Genomic DNA, 15,068 nt, shown 5'->3' on the forward strand with positions numbered 1-15,068 from the left:
GTCACTTCAGGCAAACAATCTCCATGCCACATTCAACTTTTGGGAAAACAAAGGAGCAGAGATAAAGATTGTTTTGTCTTCTTCTCTCTGTGCTTCTCCTGGAAGACAGAATTATGTCTCTCTGTCCAGAGAATGTGAATGTCCCAGATGGGGGATCTGGCTCTGGGGGCTGTTGGGGGATGGATTGTGTCTCACTGTGGTTTGTTAAAGTTGGGTGGTGGGAGGAGGAATGCTTTGGAAGGTTTTAATTTTGAATTGTGCGTGTTTTCTTTCTTCTTTTTTTTTTCTTCTTTTTTTTTCCCCCCTCTTTTATAGTAGCATAGTAGTAGTAGTTTAATAAAGTTTTTTTATTGTTATTAAGCTTAGGCCTACTTTGCTCTGTTCTCAATCACATTTCACAGCATTCAGTTAAAAAATTGCATTTTCATCAGGGGCACTAGCATTGTGCCAGTGTCAAACCATGACAATTGTGTTGGACTGGGGGCTGTCCCCACAGGGCCCATCTGCTCTCAGCTCCCCCATGCACAAACCACCCTGCACCAGGCAGTCCCAGAAAGGCCAAGATTGGGAATGTCCTGCTGGTGCCTCAGGGCCTGGCTGAACAGGGCTTGTCAGAGATGCTGGCAGGGCACCAACAGCCCTGCTCCTCACAGGGCACCTCTGTTACCCCAGTCAGCTCCGAGGGGCTGCCTGGGGACAGGTGCCCACGTCCCCATGGCCCCTGGCACGGGCCCATCCTGCTCAGGGCCAGCGCTGGCCTTGGGTCAGGGCCAGGGCCATGCCCCAGGTGCTCTGGGAGGGCTCAGGGGCTGCAGGTGTGACAGGGCAGGGCAGGGCATATTCCCCTCTGGACAGCGCTCTGGGGATGGAGCTGGGACGGGTTCGGCACCTGCAGGGAAAGGGATATGGGCTTGTGCGGATGTGGGAATTGTCACCGCTGAGCCATTGCCCAGGCCTCAGCCTTGGCTGCAGGTGATCAGCATGGCCCAGGGCTCCCGGTGTCCCCGGGACTGGAGATGCCGATCCCCCAGCTGCTCACATGTCCCTGGTTCCCCTTGTCCCCCACATGTTGGGTTTGGGGCCGGGCTCCGCTCTGGGCTGTGCCACAGGGAAAGCTCTGGGAGGGAAGGGGCAGCAGGAGATGGGGGATCTGGCTCTGGGGGCTGTGGGAGGATGGATTGTGTTGCACTGGGGGCTGTCCCCACAGGGTCCCCAGGTGCCTTTGGCTCCCTGCCTGCCCCCCTGGCCCCCCAGGTGCCTGGGCCCCTCCAGGGGCAGCTGCCCCGGGCAGGAAGCTGGAGGGATGCCGGGCAAGGGGGCTGGACCCGTGCCACAGGTGGGGTGGGGTGGACTCTGGGCCAGGGCTGGGCTTGTGGCCAGGGCTGGGGGCTGTGCCAAGCCGGGCTTTGGCCTGGGGGCTGGCAGGGAGGGTGCAGGGAGGAGTCCCGGCAGGGATAAAGGTGCTCCTCACCTGCTGCAGCCTCACCCAGCGCTGCCCAGAGCGAGAGGAAGATGAAGGTGGCTGTGCTCAGCGTGGCCCTGCTCTTCTCCATCCTGCTGTGCTCCCCGGCTCAGGCCCAGGTGAGGCACCCGCCAAATGCTGTCCCCACACCCTGCCCTTTCTGGCCTCCCACCCCACCCTTTTGCTCCCTCCTCTGTGGCCCATTCAGGGTCCCCAGCCGCCCTCCCACTCACCATTCCCAAGGCCTTTCCCTCCATGTCCCCCCTCAATCCTTTGCCTTTCTTCCTGGCCTCGGCAGAGGGGTCCCCACGGACAATTCCCTGACTCACCCCCACTCCCACAGCATCTCCCAGTCCCGTGGGTTTTGTCCCCTCCCGCCTCGTCCTTCTGTCCCCACCAAGCCCCTGCCCTGCACTCCTGTGGCCCTGCACCGCAATTCCTTTCTCCTGCCCTGGGCCTTACACCCTGCTCCTCTCACACCCCAGCCCTGACCCCTGGGCCCTCAGCTGAGCCCTGATCAGTGTCTTTGGGTCTCCCCCACCTCAAAAAGATCTCCTGGGAGTCCCTGAATTCCCATCCCTCTGCCCCCGCCCTGCTCCCTGCACTTGTGTCCCCCCACAACCCGACAAGGTCCAGTCCAGTCCCAGCCCTTGTTCTCCTTTCCAGACACCCCCGGAAGAAACCCAAGATGATCTCCTGGAGGTGAGTGGGGTGCTGGCATTGGAGGGCACCCCCTCAGGGGACTGTGGGGCAGTTCAGCCCCACCATCCCTTGCTGGCACCTGGGACACCCCAGTGACCAGCGAGGTCTCCTGGTCTCTCTGCAGGTGGATTTAGACGATGTGGACGTGGATGCGGACGTGTCTCTGGGGGTACCACAAGTTCTGCCGGAGTCAGACCCTCCCCTTGCATGGCCACCAGAGCCCAGGCCATCCCAGTTTGTCCCAGCCCAGCCCAGTGCACCCCTGGTGTTTCCCCAGAGACCAGCCTGCCCCACAGCTCCTCCCCAGGGATCCCTTTGCCCAGGCCCCCTTTGCATTCCCATCCCTGTCAGCCCAGGACCCCCTGGATGAGCCAGGACGCAGCCCCTGCCCCAGCTGTGCCCCTTGGCCAGGAGCCCAGTGCTTCTGGGCAGGAGCAGAGCAGCTCCTGCACCCCATTGCTGCTGCAGCCCCTTCCCCAAGGCCCCCCTGCTCTCCCCTGCCTCCCAGCCCAGCCCAGTGCCCCCAGTGTGTCTCTAACGCTGCCCTTGTCCCCATTATTTAGGAAAAGCTGGAGGAACTTCTGCGGATGAAGCGCGCCGTGGCTGCCTCTCTGAAGGTCTAGGTGAGCCGTGCCTGCAGGGACAGGGCTGGGGACAAAGCCCATCCATGGCCCAGCAGGAAACACCAGTGGTCACCTTCTGGGCTTTGTCTTTCAGGGTCAGAAGGAGCAGTGTCCTTTTCCTCTCCAGTGGCATGAGGAGATGATCATCCCTGGAGGAACCCCTGACCCTTTGAGCCCGGGCCATTTCCCCTGAATAATCAAGCATCAATAATCAATAAACCCTTTCAGCATAGCTTTGCTCTGTGTCTGTGTGTGTCCCCTATCCAGTGGTCCAGGGAAGTCAGGCCAGGTCTGGGCTCTGCTGCCTTGGCACAGCCCGTGCTCTCCCCCAGACAAATTGTGTGTTGGGAGTTGTGCAGGCTCCAGGGGGAGTGGGTTGAGTAGGTGGGTGGGCGTGCAGGTGCTGAGAAAGGCTGCAGTTCACCATGAGTGTGGTAGGAATGGCCTGGGTTGAAAAGGAAAAAATTAAATTCAAAACAAGGTTTCCTTTAAAACATTTTTCCTCCAAAATTCTTTATTCACTCCAAAGAATTTATTGGCTCAAAAAAAATCTTAATATGTCAAAAGCATGTTGAAATTATTTACTGGTCTTGCAATCTGGCTCCCTGGCGGGATGGGGCTGCTGGGTCTGTCTGCAGGGCTCTGCAGGGCTGTGGGGTCTCCTCGGTGAGGGGCCCTACACGGTCACCTGTAGTGCCTGGCCACGGTGAGATGGAGCCACCGCGGCGTCCTGGAAAAGGGCGAGTGGTTCTCCCTGGCTCTGGGCTCACTCTTGGCCGCCGGATCCATCGGCTCCAGCAGGACTTGGGTGAATTTCGGGCTGGGCCGGGTGGATCAGTTGTCCCTGGCCGTCCTGGGAGCTCAGCAGAGACTCGGTCGCGTTCGCTGACTCCAGCTCCAACACTGAAGGAGCCGCTGGTGCCGGCAGCGCCCCGGGGAAGCCTCACAGCAGAGCTGGCACATGGAGAGATGGGGATCGTGGAATGACCAAATCCTTCAATGGTTTGGCTTGGAAGGTCCCCTAAGGATTATCTGGTTTCAACCTGAGCAACCTCCCAGCACACCAGGTTGCTCTGGAGCCTGTCCAGCCTGGCCTTGGATGTTCCTGGGGATGGGGCATGCACAGCCTCTCTGCACTGCTCCCTGTGTCAGGGATGACCACCCTCACAGTAAAGAACTTCTTCCCATCATCAAATCTCTTCCAGCTCTGGCAGTTTGATCCCATTCCCCCTTGTCCTGTCACTGCAGTTCCTGACAAAGAGTCCTCTCCCACTTCCCGGTATTTCAGGTTCTTCCTGCAGGGTCACACGTGGGGCTGAACCTGCAGACAGGAGAGAGAGAAGCCAAGCTCCCAGACAGAGAAAATGGGGAAAGGGACACAAGGGAAGAGAGATGAAGGAAAAGATAGATATGCCAGGCTTTGGGTTGGGTGGGCTGTGGGATTCATGCCTTTTATCAGAGGCCAGTGTCCCTGGTGCAGGCAATTACTGCCTCTTGCTGAGACTCGCTTGCTGGGTTAGGAGCTGAGCAGCGCTGACAGCAGAGCCCTGTCCTTTGTGATCCCTTTGGGGTGGCAGTGGAGGTGCCCTGAGTGCACATTCAGTGGCACCTTCATGGCTTCTCATGCCTGGACACCGAAAGGAAATTGGCACCGTGGCTTCTTTGAATGCCATTTCGTCCTTTGAAATATCTGCAGCAAGTGGTGTGAAGCTGTTTTTTGTGCCTCTCCCTTGGGATCAGCTGTGAGGGCTGAGGGCTGGCCTGAGCCCGGTGCTGTGTCCTGCTGGGAGCAGCCCCACAGCCTCAGCTGCACACCGGGCACTGCCAGAGGCCCTGGAGGTCACCCCTGCCCTGCAGCCACCTCTGTAAAGGGGCTTTAAACGTCAGCGAGTGTTGCAGCATTTTTGAGAGAAAGAGGACATGAGTTATGAGATTTGAGCTACTCCAGTCTAGGCCTCAGATTTGGGCCTTGTGGGCCTTCAAGCCTCTGACGCAGTTAGAAATTCAGAGCTTGTGGCGCAGATAGAAATAGTCTTAAGGTGTGACGGGGACCACTGGGTTGTCTGGGTGTGAATTAGTATAGGTTTTATAGTGGAAGATGTAGGCCGTTTTAAGGAAAAGGTAAACAATGTTAGCCTACCAATCAGAGTGTCTTTGTTTTTGTAAAGTATGTAGAAGCTTATATAAACTACCACCTTATCTTGAATAAAGAGAGAACGTTTGATTAACCACATTGGTTCAGATCTGCTTTTGTCTTGTCCAGCTTTCCGTTTTTCTGAGATTCCCTGGCTTTTTGGCCTGATGCCGGCTCTCGGGCCAGGAGTCCCCGTGGCTGCAGCAGCAAGGGTGGCTGAAGGGTTCCTGCCTGCCTGGGGGCATTGCTGCAGGGGCCACTGCTGTCAGAGCCTCCTCTCTGCTGGTGACAGCTCTGCTCCTGGGGGCCCTGCTCTGCCCCTGCCCAGGAACCCCAGCAGTGCCCAGTGCCAGGAGTGGTGGCAGTGGGACCCCCTGTGCACAGGGACCCAGCCCCGGGGTGGCCGTGCCAGCACCCCCAGGGACCTCCAGCCCCGGGAACCCAGAACAAATGGAAACCACAAGTGTGCAAACGCTGCCTGTGCCCAAGGGAATTACAAAGAGAAGTGAGATTTTAAAAATTAACAGTATTTCTTTCCCAAAGATCGGCAAAACCTTGGATTTACAAACATGTTTTATTATAACAATCCTTATAACAACAACAATCTTCAAAACATATTTACATGGGAACCTATAACCTAACAAAGGTCAAAACATATTTACAGAAAAGCTCTAGTTTTTAGAACATATTTACAGAGGGGTCGCATCTGTGGCCATCATCTCCATCACTCCTGGAGGACAGGCAGCAGCAGTGCTGGACTCTGGTGCCAGCACTGGGCCCAGCTGGGCTGGGAGCTGGAAACCAGGGGCTGGCAGGGCTGGCAGGGCTGGCAGAGCTCCAGGCAAGCACAGGGCAGGCCAGGGGTGCTGCTTGTGCCAGCACAATCCAGGGCCCCCTGTGGGCACCGTGTCCCTGCGCGGGGCCATCCAGCCCAGCCCCAGCCTGGCGTCAGGGGACACACTCTGCCTGTGGGCAGGGCGTGGGAGGCATCTGGTTGTCTTGCTCCTGGGGCTCCATCTTCATCCAAGGACCATGGGCTCCTCCTCATCCTTCTCATCCACTTCCATGTCCTCGATGGGGTCCTCCACATCGACTTCCATGTACTCGATGTTGTCCTCCACATCAACATCCATGTCCTCGACATGGTCCTCCACATCGACTTCCATGTCCTCAGCATGATCTTCTGTGTCCACATCCATCATTTCTTCCAGATCCAGCCCCATGTCCACTTCCATCTCCTCCACGGCGTCTCTGGCAGTCTGCAAGAGGCAGCTCAATCTCACGGTGGGGTTCCTGTCCCACACCATCCATTCCCACATGGCTGCAGCCTGCCCAAGCAGGGTGCCCCCTCCCTGGCCTGGCAGTGTACCTGCACTGGGGCAGCAGTGCACATCCTGCTGGGATTGGCTTCAGAGCAGGCGGCAGGAAAAGCCCAGGCAGCAGCAACAGCTCAGCACTGACGGGCAGAGCGAAGCAGAGTGAGCGCTGACCGCTGGCAGCAGGTGAAGTGTCTGCTGTGCTGCTTTCCAGGTCCTGCACCTTCCACCTGGAGCACTCTGGAGCTGTGATGTCACAGAAGTCTCAGGGCCACGCCACATGGAGAGATGGGGATCGTGGAATGATCAAATCCTTGAATGGTTTGGCTTGGAAGGGCCCGGAAGGATTATCTGGTTTCAACCTGAGCAACCTCCCAGCACACCAGGTTGCTCTGGAGCCTGTCCAGCCTGGCCTTGGATGTTCCTGGGGATGGGGCATGCACAGCCTCTCTGCACTGCTCCCTGTGTCAGGGATGACCACCCTCACAGTAAAGAACTTCTTCCCATCATCAAATCTCTTCCAGCTCTGGCAGTTTGATCCCATTCCCCCTTGTTCTGTCACTGCAGTTCCTGACAAAGAGTCCTCTCCCACTTCCCGGTATTTCAGGCTCTTCCTGCAGGGTCACACGTGGGGCTGAACCTGCAGACAGGAGAGAGAGAAGCCAAGCTCCCAGACAGAGAAAATGGGGAAAGGGACACAAGGGAAGAGAGAAGAAGGAAAAGATAGATATGCCAGGCTTTGGGTTGGGTGGGCTGTGGGATTCATGCCTTTTATCAGAGGCCAGTGTCCCTGGTGCAGGCAATTACTGCCTCTTGCTGAGACTCGCTTGCTGGGTTAGGAGCTGAGCAGCGCTGACAGCAGAGCCCTGTCCTTTGTGATCCCTTTGGGGTGGCAGTGGAGGTGCCCTGAGTGCACATTCAGTGACACCTTCATGGCTTCTCATGCCTGGACACCGAAAGGAAATTGGCACCGTGGCTTCTTTGAATGCCATTTCGTCCTTTGAAATATCTGCAGCAAGTGGCGTGAAGCTGATTTCTGAGCCTCTCCCTTGGGATCAGCTGTGAGGGCTGAGGGCTGGCCTGAGCCCGGTGCTGTGTCCAGCTGGGAGCAGCCCCACAGCCTCAGCTGCACACCGGGCACTGCCAGAGGCCCTGGAGGTCACCCCTGTCCTGCAGCCACCTCTGTAAAGGGGCTTTAAACGTCAGCGAGTGTTGCAGCATTTTTGAGAGAAAGAGGACATGAGTTATGAGATTTGAGCTACTCCAGTCTAGGCCTCAGATTTGGGCCTTGTGGGCCTTCAAGCCTCTGACGCAGTTAGAAATTCAGAGCTTGTGGCGCAGATAGAAATAGTCTTAAGGTGTGATGGGGACCACTGGGCTGTCTGGGTGTGAATTAGTATAGGTTTTATAGTGTAAGGTGTAGGCCGTTTTAATGAAAAGGTAAACAATGTTAACCTACCAATCAGAGTGTCTTTGTTTTTGTAAAGTATGTAGAAGCTTATATAAACTACCACCTTATCTTGAATAAACGGAGAATGCTTGATTAACCACATTGGTTCAGATCTGCGTTTGTCTTGTCCAGCGTTCCGTTTTTCTGAGATTCCCTGGCTTTTCGCGAGTGCTGACTTTCCCCTGGAACCCTTGGTTTAGTTCCTGTGGGGAATTTCTTCCCTGAAGTAGATGGGATTAGCCATGGCCACCTGAGATGGGGATGCCTGGGCACTGTGGGGCTCTGAGGGCAGCTGCCCGGGCAGGGGCTGAGCTCGGGGCCCTGTTGGGCCCATGGCCCCCAGCAGCAGCAGCCACAGGGCCCAAAGCCCCCCGGCCCTGCCCAGCACAGCCTGCCCTGCCCCTCCAGCTGGCACCCGAGTGGGGGACAGGGGCCAGTGGCCGCTGGCAGCAGCAGGAGTGGGGGCAGGCTGAGGATCCCCTGGCTTGGCTTTTGTCTCCTGAACAATCCGGGCCCAGGGCAGTGCAAAGCAGGCTGGGGAGCAAAGCCCGGAGCCTTTGGAGGCTGCAAGCCTTAAACACCACTCCCTGCAGCCCCCCAGATCCAGGTGCCACAGTTCCCAAGGCTGTCATGGCCTTCAGAGCATGAAGGGGGATTTTGCATCCCTGTGGCCTGATGCGGCTCTCGGGCCAGGAGTCCCCGTGGCTGCAGCAGCAAGGGTGGCTGAAGGGTTCCTGCCTGCCTGGGGGCATTGCTGCAGGGGCCACTGCTGTCAGAGCCCCCTCTCTGCTGGTGACAGCTCTGCTCCTGGGGGCCCTGCTCTGCCCCTGCCCAGGAACCCCAGCAGTGCCCAGTGCCAGGAGTGGTGGCAGTGGGACCCCCTGTGCACAGGGACCCAGCCCCGGGGTGGCCGTGCCAGCACCCCCAGGGACCTCCAGCCCCGGGAACCCAGAACAAATGGAAACCACAACTGTGCAAACGCTGCCTGTGCCCAAGGGAATTACAAAGAGAAGTGAGATTTTAAAAATTAACAGTATTTCTTTCCCAAAGATCGGCAAAACCTTGGATTTACAAACATGTTTTATTATAACAATCCTTATAACAACAACAATCTTCAAAACATATTTACATGGGAACCTATAACCTAACAAAGGTCAAAACATATTTACAGAAAAGCTCTAGTTTTTAGAACATATTTACAGAGGGGTCGCATCAGTGGCCATCATCTCCATCACTCCTGGAGGACAGGCAGCAGCAGTGCTGGACTCTGGTGCCAGCACTGGGCCCAGCTGGGCTGGGAGCTGGAAACCAGGGGCTGGCAGGGCTGGCAGGGCTGGCACAGCTCCAGGCAAGCACAGGGCAGGCCAGGGGTGCTGCTTGTGCCAGCACAATCCAGGGCCCCCTGTGGGCACCGTGTCCTTGAGCGGGGCCATCCAGCCCAGCCCCAGCCTGGCATCAGGGGACACACTCTGCCTGTGGGAAGGGCGTGGGGAGCATCTGCTGGTATTGCTCCTGGGGCTCCATCTTCATCCGAGGACCATGGGCTCCTCCTCATCCTTCTCATCCACTTCCATGTCCTCGATGGGATCCTCCACATCGACTTCCATGTCCTCGATGGAGTCCTCCACATCTACTTCCATGTACTCGACATGGTCACCCACATCGACTTCCATGTCCTCGACATGGTCCTCCACATCGACTTCCATGTACTCGACATGGTCCTCCACATCGACTTCCATGTCCTCAGCATGATCTTCTGTGTCCACATCCATCATTTCTTCCCTATCCAGCCCCATGTCCACTTCCATCTCCTCCACGGTGTCTCTGGCAGTCTGCAAGAGGCAGCACAATCTCACGCTGGGGTTCCTGTCCCACACCATCCATTCCCACATGGCTGCAGCCTGCCCAAGCAGGGTGCCCCCTCCCTGGCCTGGCAGTGTACCTGCACTGGGGCAGCAGTGCACATCCTGCTGGGATTGGCTTCAGAGCAGGCGGCAGGAAAAGCCCAGGCAGCAGCAACAGCTCAGCACTGACGGGCAGAGCGAAGCAGAGTGAGCGCTGACCGCTGGCAGCAGGTGAAGTGTCTGCTGTGCTGCTTTCCAGGTCCTGCACCTTCCACCTGGAGCACTCTGAGAGCCATGATGTCACAGAAGTTTCAGGGCCACGCCACATGGAGAGATGGGGGTCGTGGAATGATCAAATCCTTGAATGTTTTGGCTTGGAAGGGCCCCTAAGGATTATCTGGTTTCAACCTGAGCAACCTCCCAGCAAACCAGGTTGCTCTGGAGCCTGCCCAGCCTGGCCTTGGATGTTCCTGGGGATGGGGCATGCACAGCCTCTCTGCACTGGTCCCTGTTTCAGGAACAGCCACCCTCATAGTAAAACCTTCTTCCAATCATCAAATCTCTTCCAACTCTCGCAGTTTGATCCCATTCCCCCTTGTCCTGTCACTGCAGTTCCTGACAAAGAGTCCTCTCCCACTTCCTGGTATTTCAGGCTCTTCCTGCAGGGTCACACGTGGGGCTGAACCTGCAGACAGGAGAGAGAGAAGCCAAGCTCCCAGACAGAGAAAATGGGGAAAGTGACACAAGGGAAGAGAGAAGAAGGAAAAGATAGATATGCCAGGCTTTGGGTTGGGTGGGCTGTGGGATTCATGCCTTTTATCAGAGGCCAGTGTCCCTGGTGCAGGCAATTACTGCCTCTTGCTGAGACTCGCTTGCTGGCTTAGGAGCTGAGCAGCGCTGATAGCAGAGCCCTGTCCTTTGTGATCCCTTTGGGGTGGCAGTGGAAGTGCCCTGAGTGCACATTCAGTGGCACCTTCATGGATTCTCATGACTGGACACTGAAAGGAAATTGGCACCGTGGCTTCTTTGAATGCCATTTCGTCCTTTGAAATATCTGCAGCAAGTGGTGTGAAGCTGATTTCTGAGCCTCTCCCTTGGGATCAGCTGTGAGGGCTGAGGGCTGGCCTGAGCCCGGTGCTGTGTCCAGCTGGGAGCAGCCCCACAGCCTCAGCTGCACACCGGGCACTGCCAGAGGCCCTGGAGGTCACCCCTGTCCTGCAGCCACCTCTGTAAAGGGGCTTTAAACGTCAGCGAGTGTTGCAGCATTTTTGAGAGAAAGAGGACATGAGTTATGAGATTTGAGCTACTCTAGTCTAGGCCTCAGATTTGGGCCTTGTGGGCCTTCAAGCCTCTGACGCAGTTAGAAATTCAGAGCTTGTGGCGCAGATAGAAATAGTCTTAAGGTGTGACGGGGACCACTGGGTTGTCTGGGTGTGAATTAGTATAGGTTTTATAGTGTAAGGTGTAGGCCGTTTTAAGGAAAAGGTAAACAATGTTAGCCTACCAATCAGAGTGTCTTTGTTTTTGTAAACTATATAGAAGCTTATATAAAAGACCACCTTATCTTGAATAAAGGGAGAACGCTTGATTAACCACATTGGTTCAGATCTGCGTTTGTCTTGTCCAGCTTTCCATTTTTCTGAGATTCCCTGGCTTTTTGGCCTGATGCCGGCTCTCGGGCCAGGAGTCCCCGTGGCTGCAGCAGCAAGGGTGGCTGAAGGGTTCCTGCCTGCCTGGGGGCATTGCTGCAGGGGCCACTGCTGTCAGAGCCCCTCTCTGCTGGTGACAGCTCTGCTCCTGGGGGCCCTGCTCTGCCCCTGCCCAGGAACCCCAGCAGTGCCCAGTGCCAGGAGTGGTGGCAGTGGGACCCCCTGTGCACAGGGACCCAGCCCCGGGGTGGCCGTGCCAGCACCCCCAGGGACCTCCAGCCCCGGGAACCCAGAACAAATGGAAACCACAACTGTGCAAACGCTGCCTGTGCCCAAGGGAATTACAAAGAGAAGTGAGATTTTAAAAATTAACAGTATTTCTTTCCCAAAGATCGGCAAAACCTTGGATTTACAAACATGTTTTATTATAACAATCCTTATAACAACAACAATCTTCAAAACATATTTACATGGGAACCTATAACCTAACAAAGGTCAAAACATATTTACAGAAAAGCTCTAGTTTTTAGAACATATTTACAGAGGGGTCGCATCAGTGGCCATCATCTCCATCACTCCTGGAGGACAGGCAGCAGCAGTGCTGGACTCTGGTGCCAGCACTGGGCCCAGCTGGGCTGGGAGCTGGAAACCAGGGGCTGGCAGGGCTGGCAGGGCTGGCACAGCTCCAGGCAAGCACAGGGCAGGCCAGGGGTGCTGCTTGTGCCAGCACAATCCAGGGCCCCCTGTGGGCACCGTGTCCCTGCGCGGGGCCATCCAGCCCAGCCCCAGCCTGGCATCAGGGGACACACTCTGCCTTTGGGCAGGGCGTGGGAGGCATCTGGTTGTCTTGCTCCTGGGGCTCCATCTTCCTCCAAGGACCATGGGCTCCTCCTCATCCTTCTCATCCACTTCCATGTCCTCGATGGGGTCCTCCACATCGACTTCCATGTACTCGATGTTGTCCTCCACATCAACATCCATGTCCTCGACATGGTCCTTCACATCGACTTCCATGTACTCGACATGGTCCTCCACATCGACTTCCATGTCCTCAGCATGATCTTCTGTGTCCACATCCATCATTTCTTCCAGATCCAGCCCCATGTCCACTTCCATCTCCTCCACGGTGTCTCTGGCAGTCTGCAAGAGGCAGCTCAATCTCACGGTGGGGTTCCTGTCCCACACCATCCATTCCCACATGGCTGCAGCCTGCCCAAGCAGGGTGCCCCCTCCCTGGCCTGGCAGTGTACCTGCACTGGGGCAGCAGTGCACATCCTGCTGGGATTGGCTTCAGAGCAGGCGGCAGGAAAAGCCCAGGCAGCAGCAACAGCTCAGCACTGACGGGCAGAGCGAAGCAGAGTGAGCGCTGACCGCTGGCAGCAGGTGAAGTGTCTGCTGTGCTGCTTTCCAGGTCCTGCACCTTCCACCTGGAGCACTCTGGAGCTGTGATGTCACAGAAGTCTCAGGGCCACGCCACATGGAGAGATGGGGATCGTGGAATGATCAAATCCTTGAATGGTTTGGCTTGGAAGGGCCCGGAAGGATTATCTGGTTTCAACCTGAGCAACCTCCCAGCACACCAGGTTGCTCTGGAGCCTGTCCAGCCTGGCCTTGGATGTTCCTGGGGATGGGGCATGCACAGCCTCTCTGCACTGCTCCATGTGTCAGGGATGACCACCCTCACAGTAAAGAACTTCTTCCCATCATCAAATCTCTTCCAGCTCTGGCAGTTTGATCCCATTCCCCCTTGTTCTGTCACTGCAGTTCCTGACAAAGAGTCCTCTCCCACTTCCCGGTATTTCAGGCTCTTCCTGCAGGGTCACACGTGGGGCTGAACCTGCAGACAGGAGAGAGAGAAGCCAAGCTCCCAGACAGAGAAAATGGGGAAAGGGACACAAGGGAAGAGAGAAGAAGGAAAAGATAGATATGCCAGGCTTTGGGTTGGGTGGGCTGTGGGATTCATGCCTTTTATCAGAGGCCAGTGTCCCTGGTGCAGGCAATTACTGCCTCTTGCTGAGACTCGCTTGCTGGGTTAGGAGCTGAGCAGCGCTGACAGCAGAGCCCTGTCCTTTGTGATCCCTTTGGGGTGGCAGTGGAGGTGCCCTGAGTGCACATTCAGTGACACCTTCATGGCTTCTCATGCCTGGACACCGAAAGGAAATTGGCACCGTGGCTTCTTTGAATGCCATTTCGTCCTTTGAAATATCTGCAGCAAGTGGCGTGAAGCTGATTTCTGAGCCTCTCCCTTGGGATCAGCTGTGAGGGCTGAGGGCTGGCCTGAGCCCGGTGCTGTGTCCAGCTGGGAGCAGCCCCACAGCCTCAGCTGCACACCGGGCACTGCCAGAGGCCCTGGAGGTCACCCCTGCCCTGCAGCCACCTCTGTAAAGGGGCTTTAAACGTCAGCGAGTGTTGCAGCATTTTTGAGAGAAAGAGGACATGAGTTATGAGATTTGAGCTACTCCAGTCTAGGCCTCAGATTTGGGCCTTGTGGGCCTTCAAGCCTCTGACGCAGTTAGAAATTCAGAGCTTGTGGCGCAGATAGAAATAGTCTTAAGGTGTGATGGGGACCACTGGGCTGTCTGGGTGTGAATTAGTATAGGTTTTATAGTGTAAGGTGTAGGCCGTTTTAATGAAAAGGTAAACAATGTTAACCTACCAATCAGAGTGTCTTTGTTTTTGTAAAGTATGTAGAAGCTTATATAAACTACCACCTTATCTTGAATAAACGGAGAATGCTTGATTAACCACATTGGTTCAGATCTGCGTTTGTCTTGTCCAGCGTTCCGTTTTTCTGAGATTCCCTGGCTTTTCGCGAGTGCTGACTTTCCCCTGGAACCCTTGGTTTAGTTCCTGTGGGGAATTTCTTCCCTGAAGTAGATGGGATTAGCCATGGCCACCTGAGATGGGGATGCCTGGGCACTGTGGGGCTCTGAGGGCAGCTGCCCGGGCAGGGGCTGAGCTCGGGGCCCTGTTGGGCCCATGGCCCCCAGCAGCAGCAGCCACAGGGCCCAAAGCCCCCCGGCCCTGCCCAGCACAGCCTGCCCTACCCCTCCAGCTGGCACCCGAGTGGGGGACAGGGGCCAGTGGCCGCTGGCAGCAGCAGGAGTGGGGGCAGGCTGAGGATCCCCTGGCTTGGCTTTTGTCTCCTGAACAATCCGGGCCCAGGGCAGTGCAAAGCAGGCTGGGGAGCAAAGCCCGGAGCCTTTGGAGGCTGCAAGCCTTAAACACCACTCCCTGCAGCCCCCCAGATCCAGGTGCCACAGTTCCCAAGGCTGTCATGGCCTTCAGAGCATGAAGGGGGATTTTGCATCCCTGTGGCCTGATGCGGCTCTCAGGCCAGGAGTCCCCGTGGCTGCAGCAGCAAGGGTGGCTGAAGGGTTCCTGCCTGCCTGGGGGCATTGCTGCAGGGGCCACTGCTGTCAGAGCCCCCTCTCTGCTGGTGACAGCTCTGCTCCTGGGGGCCCTGCTCTGCCCCTGCCCAGGAACCCCAGCAGTGCCCAGTGCCAGGAGTGGTGGCAGTGGGACCCCCTGTGCACAGGGACCCAGCCCCGGGGTGGCCGTGCCAGCACCCCCAGGGACCTCCAGCCCCGGGAACCCAGAACAAATGGAAACCACAACTGTGCAAACGCTGCCTGTGCCCAAGGGAATTACAAAGAGAAGTGAGATTTTAAAAATTAACAGTATTTCTTTCCCAAAGATCGGCAAAACCTTGGATTTACAAACATGTTTTATTATAACAATCCTTATAACAACAACAATCTTCAAAACATATTTACATGGGAGCCTATAGCCTAACAAACTTCAAAACATATTTACAGAAGAGCTCTAGTCTTATGAACATATTTACAGAGGGGTCACATCTGTGGCCATCATCTCCATGAGTCCTGG

At 56.3% G+C, this 15,068-nt stretch overlaps 2 long non-coding RNA genes across 2 annotated transcripts; both read left to right on the forward strand.

Moving 5' to 3' along the window:
- The first annotated feature begins 1,078 nt into the window (after positions 1–1,078).
- LOC140681204 (uncharacterized) lies at positions 1,079–2,331 on the forward strand. Its single transcript, XR_012052442.1, has 3 exons — positions 1,079–1,581; positions 2,129–2,164; positions 2,289–2,331. It is a non-coding gene; the product is annotated as an uncharacterized lncRNA (long non-coding RNA).
- Positions 2,332–2,726: 395 nt separating this feature from the next.
- On the forward strand, positions 2,727–3,019 carry LOC140681166 (uncharacterized). Its single transcript, XR_012052398.1, has 2 exons — positions 2,727–2,787; positions 2,882–3,019. It is a non-coding gene; the product is annotated as an uncharacterized lncRNA (long non-coding RNA).
- The last annotated feature ends 12,049 nt before the right edge of the window (positions 3,020–15,068 follow it).

The sequence above is a fragment of the Taeniopygia guttata genome, chromosome 32, assembly GCF_048771995.1.
Source record: "Taeniopygia guttata chromosome 32, bTaeGut7.mat, whole genome shotgun sequence".
Taxonomy (NCBI): Eukaryota; Metazoa; Chordata; class Aves; order Passeriformes; family Estrildidae; genus Taeniopygia; species Taeniopygia guttata.